Source organism: Salmo salar, chromosome 07 (genome assembly GCF_965601325.2).
Source record: "Salmo salar chromosome 07, fSalSal1, whole genome shotgun sequence".
NCBI classification, from domain to species: Eukaryota; Metazoa; Chordata; class Actinopteri; order Salmoniformes; family Salmonidae; genus Salmo; species Salmo salar.
In genome coordinates, this window is record NC_138297.1 from 74,011,871 (window position 1) to 74,019,805 (window position 7,935).

Consider the following 7,935-nt stretch of genomic DNA (forward strand, 5'->3'; position numbering starts at 1 on the left):
TCTGTGGCTCAGGGAACAGGATGCATCCCAAATAACGCCCTAGTAGGGCTCTGGACAAAAGTAGTGCACTATATAGGGAATAGGGCTCTGGACAAAAGTAGTGCACTATATAGAGAATAGGGTTCTGGACAAAGTAATGCACTATATAGGGAATAGGGCTCTGGACAAAAGTAGTGCACTATGTAGAGAATAGGGCTCTGGTCTAAAGTAGTGCACTATATAGAGAATAGGGCTCTGGACAAAGTAGTGCACTATATAGGGAATAGGGCTCTGGTCTAAAGTAGTGCACTATATAGAGAATAGGGCTCTGGACAAAGTAGTGCACTATATAGGGTATAGGGCTCTGGTCTAAAGTAGGGCACTATATAGGGAATGGGGCCCTGGTCTAAAGTAGTGTACTATATATAGGGAATAGGGCTCTGGTCTATAGTAGTGTACTATATAGGGAATAGGGCTCCGGTCTATAGTAGTGTACTATATAGGGAATAGGGTGCCATTTGGGACGTATATTCATTGAACATGATTATTTCTCCTGTCTCTGTATCACATGTTAGGGATATACAGTTGAAGTTGGAAGTTTACATACACCTCAGCTAAATCAAATTTCAAATTTTCAAATTTATTTTTATATAGCCCTTCGAACATCAGCTGATATCTCAAAGTGCTGTACAGAAACCCAGCCTAAAACCCCAAACAGCAAGCAAAGCATGTGAAAGAAGCACGGTGGCTAGGAAAAACTCCCTAGGAAAAACTCCCTAGAAAGGCCAAAAACCTAGGAAGAAACCTAGAGAGGAACCAGGCTATGAGGGGTGGCCAGTCCTCTTCTGGCTGTGCAGGGTGGATATTATAACAGAACATGGTCAAGATGTTAAAATGTTAAAATGTTCATAAATGACCAGCATGGTCAAATAATAATAATCATAGTAGTTGTCGAGGGTGCAACAAGCACGTCCGGTGAACAGGTCAGGGTTCCATAGCCGCAGGCAGAACAGTTGAAACTGGAGCAGCAGCACGGCCAGGTGGACTGGGGACAGCAAGGAGTCATCATACCAGGTAGTCCTGAGGCATGGTCCTAGGGCTCAGGTCCTCCGAGAGAAAGACAGAAAGAGAGGAAGAGAGAATTAGAGAGAGCATATTTAAATTCACACAGGACACCGGATAAGACAAGAGAAATACTCCAGATGTAACAGACTGACCCTAGCCCCCCGACACATAAACTACTGCAGCATAAATACTGGAGGCTGAGACAGGAGGGATCAGAAGACACTGTGGCCCCATCTGATGATACCCCTGGACAGGGCCAAACAGGCAGGATATAACCCCACCCACTTTGCCAAAGCACAGCCCCCACACCACTAGAGGGATGTCTCCAACCACCAACTTACCGTCCTAAGACAAGGCCGAGTATAGCCCACAACGATCTCCGCCATGGCACAACCCAAGGGGGGGCGCCAACCCAGACAGGAAGACCACGTCAGTGACTCAACCCACTCAAGTGACGCACCCCTCCCATGGACGGCATGGAAGAACACCAGTAAGCCAGTGACTCAGCCCCTGTAAAAGGGTTAGAGGCAGAGAATCCCAGTGGAAAGAGGGGCAGAGACAGCAAGGGCGGTTCGTTGCTCCAGCCTTTCCGTTCACCTTCACACTCCTGGGCCAGACTATACTTAATCATAGGACCTACTGAAGAGATAAGTCTTCAGTAAAGACTTAAAGGTTGAGACTGAGTCTGCGTCTCTCACATTGGTAGGCAGACCATTCCATAAAAATGGAGCTCTATAGGAGAAAGCCCTACCTCCAGCCGTTTGCTTAGAAATTCTAGGGACAATTAGGAGGCCTGCGTCTTGTGACCGTAGCGTACGTGTAGGTATGTACGGCAGGACCAAATCGGAAAGATAGGTAGGAGCAAGCCCATGTAATGCTTTGTAGGTTAGCAGTAAAACCTTGAAATCAGCCCTTGCCTTAACAGGAAGCCAGTGTAGGGAGGCTAGCACTGGAGTAATATGATCAAATTTTTTGGTTCTAGTCAGGATTCTAGCAGCCGTATTTAGCACTAACTGAAGTTTATTTAGTGCTTTATCCGGGTAGCCGGAAAGTAGAGCATTGCAGTAGTCCAGCCTAGAAGTAACAAAAGCATGGATACATTTTTCTGCGTCATTTTTGGACAGAAAGTTTCTGATTTTTGCAATGTTACGTAGATGGAAAAAAGCTGTCCTTGAAACAGTCTTGATATGTTCATCAAAAGAGAGATCAGGGTCCAGAGTAACGCCGAGGTCCTTCACAGTTTTATTTGAGACGACTGTACAACCATCCAGATTAATTGTCAGATTCAACAGAAGATCTCTTTGTTTCTTGGGACCTAGAACAAGCATCTCTGTTTTGTCCGAGTTTAAAAGTAGAAAGTTTGCAGCCATCCACTTCTTTATGTCTGAAACACAGGCTTCTAGCGAGGGCAATTTTGGGGCTTCACCATGTTTCATTGAAATGTACAGCTGTGTGTCGTCCGCATAGCAGTGAAATTTAACATTATGTTTTCGAATGACATCACCAAGAGGTAAAATATATAGTGAAAACAATAGTGGTCCTAAAACGGAACCTTGAGGAACAACGAAATTTACAATTGATTTGTCAGAGGACAAACCATTCACAGAGACAAACTGATATCTTTCCGACAGATAAGATCTAAACCAGGCCAGAACTTGTCCATGTAGACCAATTTGGGTTTCCAATCTTTCCAAAAGAATGTGGTGATCGATGGTAAATACATTTAAATACATTTAAAACTTCAGAGAACTCCCAGACCCTCCACATTTAATTAACATTCAATACTTGTCCCTTTTTACCTTCTTCAGCTGTGTACTACAGTTGGTAAATAGACAGATAATGGCTGTGTTTTAGCTAGCTACCACAGTTGGTAAATAGCCAGATAATGGCTGTGTGTGTTAGCTAGATACTACAGTTGGTAAATAGCCAGATAATGTCTGTGTGTTAGCTAGATACTACAGTTGGTAAATAGCCAGATAATGGCTGTGTGTTAGCTAGATACTACAGTTAGTAAATAGACAGATAAGGTATTTGTTTTAGCTAGATACTACAGTTGGTAAATAGCCAGATAATGGCTGTGTTTTAGCTAGATACTACAGTTGGTAAATAGACAGATAAGGTATTTGTTTTAGCTAGATACTACAGTTGGTAAATAGCCAGATAATGGCTGTGTTTTAGCTAGCTACTACAGTTGGTAAATAGACAGATAACGGCTGTGTTAGCTAGATACTACAGTTGGTAAATAGCCAGATAATGGCTGTGTTAGCTAGATACTACAGTTGGTAAAGAGACAGATAATGGCTGTGTGTTTTAGCTAGATACTACAGTTGGTAAATAGCCAGATAATGGCTGTGTTAGCTAGATACTACAGTTGGTAAATAGCCAGATAATGGCTGTGTGTTAGCTAGATACTACAGTTGGTAAATAGCCAGATAATGGCTGTGTTAGCTAGATACTACAGTTGGTAAATAGACAGATAATGTCTGTGTGTGTTAGCTAGATACTACAGTTGGTAAATAGCCAGATAATGGCTGTGTGTTAGCTAGATACTACAGTTGGTAAATAGCCAGTTAATGGCTGTGTGTTAGCTAGATACTACAGTTGGTAAATAGCCAGATAATGGCTGTGTGTTAGCTAGATACTACAGTTGGTAAATAGCCAGATAATGGATGTGTGTTAGCTAGATACTACAGTTGGTAAATAGACAGATAACAGCTGTGTTAGCTAGATACTACAGTTGGTAAATAGACAGATAATAGCTGTGTGTGTTAGCTAGATACTACAGTTGGTAAATAGCCAGATAATGTCTGTGTGTTAGCTAGATACTACAGTTGGTAAATAGCCAGATAATGTCTGTGTGTTAGCTAGATACTACAGTTGGTAAATAGACAGATAATAGCTGTGTGTGTTAGCTAGATACTACAGTTGGTAAATAGCCAGATAATGGCTGTGTGTAAGCTAGATACTACAGTTGGTAAATAGCCAGATAATGGCTCTGTGTTAGCTAGCCTGTTGGGGCTAGGGGGCAGTATTTGCACGGCCGGATAAAAAATGTACCCGATTTTATCTGGTTACTACTCCTGCCCAGTAACTAGAATATGCATATAATTATTGGCTTTGGATAGAAAACACCCTAAAGTTTCTAAAACTGTTTGAATGGTGTCTGTGAGTATAACAGAACTCATTTGGCAGGCCAAAACCTGAGAAGATTCCTTACAGGAAGTGGCCTGTCTGACCATTTCTTGCCCTCCTTGATCATCTCTAACAAATACAGGGGATCTCTGGCATGACGTGACACTTCCTACGGCTCCCATGGGCTCTCAGAAGGCGGGAAAAAGCTGAACGATGTAATTCCATCCCCAGGCTGAAACACATTAGCGCGTTTGGCAAGTGCTCTATCAGAGGGCCATTAGACTGAGGCTCGTGCATGAGGGGATAGCATGCTTTTACTTTCACTCTCTTTGTAATAAAAAACGATTTCCTGGTCAGAATATTATCGCTTTTTTACGAGAAAAATGGCATAAAAATAGATTTTAAACAGCGGTTGACATGCTTCGAAGAACGGTAATGGAATATTTAGAATTTTTTTGTCACGAAATGCGCCATGCTCGTCACCCTTCTTTACCCTTCGGATAGTGTCTTGAACGCACGAACAAAACGCCGCTATTTGGATATAACAATGGATTATTTGGGACCAAACCAACATTTGTTATTGAAGTAGAAGTCCTGGGAGTGCATTCTGACGAAGAACAGCAAAGGTAATAACATTTTCTTATAGTAAATCTGACTTTGGTGAGTGCTAAACTTGTTGGGTGTCTAAATAGCTAGCCCTGTGATGCCGGGCTATCTACTTAGAATATTGCAAAATGTGCTTTCACCGAAAAGCTATTTTAAAATCGGACATAGCGAGTGCATAGAGGAGTTCTGTATCTATAATTCTTAAAATAATTGTTATGTTTTTTGTGAACGTTTATCGTGAGTAATTTAGTAAATTCACCGGCAGTGTTCGGTCGGAATGCTAGTCACATGCTAGTCACATGCTAATGTAAAAAGCTGGTTTTTGATATAAATATGAACTTGATTGAACAAAACATGCATGTATTGTATAACATAATGTCCTAGGATTGTCATCTGATGAAGATCATCAAAGGTTAGTGCTGCATTTAGCTGTGGTTTGGGTTTATGTGACATTATATGCTAGCTTGAAAAATGGGTGTCTGATTATTTCTGGCTGGGTAGTCTGCTGACATAATCTAATGTTTTGCTTTCGTTGTAAAGCCTTTTTGAAATCGGACAGCGTGGTTAGATTAACGACAGTCTTGTCTTTAAAATGGTGTAAAATAGTCATATGTTTGAAAAATTGAAGTTTTTGCATTTTTGAGGTATTTGAATATCGCGCCACGGGATTCCACTGGCTGTTGAGTAGGTGGAACGCGAGCGTCCCACCTAGCCCATAGAGGCTAGATACTACAGTTGGTAAATAGCCAGATAATGGCTGTGTGTTAGCTAGATACTACAGTTGGTAAATAGCCAGATAATAGCTGTGTGTTAGCTAGATACTACAGTTTGTAAATAGCCAGATAATGGATGTGTGTTAGCTAGATACTACAGTTGGTAAATAGCCAGATAATGGCTGTGTTAGCTTGATACTACAGTTGGTAAATAGACAGATAATGGCTGTGTTTTAGCTAGATACTACAGTTGGTAAATAGACAGATAATGGCTGTGTTAGCTAGATACTACAGTTGGTAAATAGACAGATAATGGCTGTGTGTTAGCTAGATACTACAGTTGGTAAATAGACAGATAATGGCTGTGTGTTAGCTAGATACTACAGTTAGTAAATAGCCAGATAATGGCTGTGTGTTAGCTAGATACTACAGTTGGTAAATAGCCAGATAATGTCTGTGTGTTAGCTAGATACTACAGTTGGTAAATAGACAGATAATGGCTGTGTGTTGTAGCTAGATACTACAGTTGGTAAATAGACAGATACCGGCTGTGTGTTAGCTACATTTTAGTCATTTAGCAGACGCTGTTATCCAGAACGACTTACAGTAGTGAATGCATACATTTCATACCATACCATACTGGTCCCCCGTGGGAATCGAACCCACAACCCTGGCGTTGTAAACACCATGCTCTACCAACTGAGCCACACGGGACCAGTTGGTAAATAGCCAGATAATGGCTGTGTTTTAGCTAGCTACTACAGTTGGTAAATAGCCAGATAATGGCTGTGTGTTAGCTAGATACAACAGTTGGTAAATAGCCAGATAACAGCTGTGTTAGCTAAATACTACAGTTGGTAAATAGCCAGATAACGTCTGTGTGTTAGCTAAATACTACAGTTGGTAAATAGCCAGATAACAGCTGTGTTAGCTAAATACTACAGTTGGTAAATAGCCAGATAATGGCTGTGTTGCTAGATACTACAGTTGGTAAATAGCCAGATAATGGCTGTGTTGCTAAATACTACAGTTGGTAAATAGCCAGATAACAGCTGTGTTAGCTAGATACTACAGTTGGTAAATAGCCAGATAACAGCTGTGTTAGCTAAATACTACAGTTGGTAAATAGACAGATAATGTCTGTGTGTTAGCTAGATACTACAGTTGGTAAATAGACAGATAATGGCTGTGTGTTAGCTAGATACTACAGTTGGTAAATAGCCAGATAACAGCTGTTAGCTAGATACTACAGTTGGTAAATTGCCATATAACAGCTGTGTTAGCTAGATACTACAGTTGGTAAATAGCCAGATAACAGCTGTGTGTTAGCTAGATACTACAGTTGGTAAATTGCCATATAATGGCTGTGTTAGCTAAATACTACACTTGGTAAATAGCCAGATAACAGCTGTGTTAGCTAGATACTACAGTTGGTAAATAGCCAGATAATGGCTGTGTGTTAGCTAGATACTACAGTTGGTAAATAGCCAGATAATGGCTGTGTTAGCTAAATAGTACAGTTGGTAAATAGCCAGATAACGTCTCTGTTGTATAAAGTCTGTTTCTGGAAGTTGTACTATTTTACAGCAGTGCTGGTTTAGAGCTCTGAATAGTAGCTATCGTGAAAGTTTGTCTGTGAATGTTGAGCGTCTAGTGAAAACATCCTGAACTGACAATCAATAACCCCAAAAAAGTCAACAAAGAAACGTAATTAAACATAGAAGAGAAGATCATTAATTACACTCAAACTGTGTCCCAAATGGTTCCCTATTTGGTGAACTACCTGTGACCAGGTCCCATGTGGCTCTGGTCAGAAATAGCGCACTATGTAGTGAATAGCTTGCCATTTGGGACACGCTTCAGAGACAATTCATTACTCAATCAATAAAGGAGGGGTACAAAATATAGATGTGTTTAGGATTGTATTTCTTTTCTCTTGGTAGAAAAGTAAGACATAGAGTATTGATTCTATTGTGGTGTTTTTCCCCCTCCGTAGTGGACCCAGTGTAAACTGTCATGGTCAGCTGGGCTTAACGCTGTGGATTTGGGGGGGAGACAGAGAGACAGAGAGAGAGAGAGAGAGAGACAGAGAGGGGGAATAAGAGACATAGAGAGAGAGAGAGAGAGAGAGAGAGAGAGAGAGATAGAGAGAGAGAGAGACAAAGAGATAGCGAGAGAGAGACAGAGAGAGAGAGAGATAGCGAGAGAGAGAGAGTTGACTGTGTCAGGGCATGTAAAATAGTGGGTCCATGTTCATTTCCAGGATGAACAAAGTAGACAGGAGAGGCAAGAGATGTTTTCAAATTAATTCCTGTCAAACATTATGTATGTTTTAATGCTGTGCTGTTCTGTTGTTTACAAAGTCCAAAGATGTCCATCTGTATTGACAGGTGATATCAGTCTGTAGGGACAGGTGATATCAGTCTGTATTGACAGGTGA

The 7,935-nt window shown here is 41.1% G+C and overlaps 1 non-coding gene across 1 annotated transcript; it reads right to left on the bottom strand.

Moving 5' to 3' along the window:
* Positions 1-6,135: 6,135 nt before the first annotated feature.
* On the bottom strand, positions 6,136-6,211 carry trnav-uac (transfer RNA valine (anticodon UAC)). The gene has a single exon. It is a non-coding gene; the product is annotated as a tRNA-Val (tRNA).
* Positions 6,212-7,935: the final 1,724 nt, after the last annotated feature.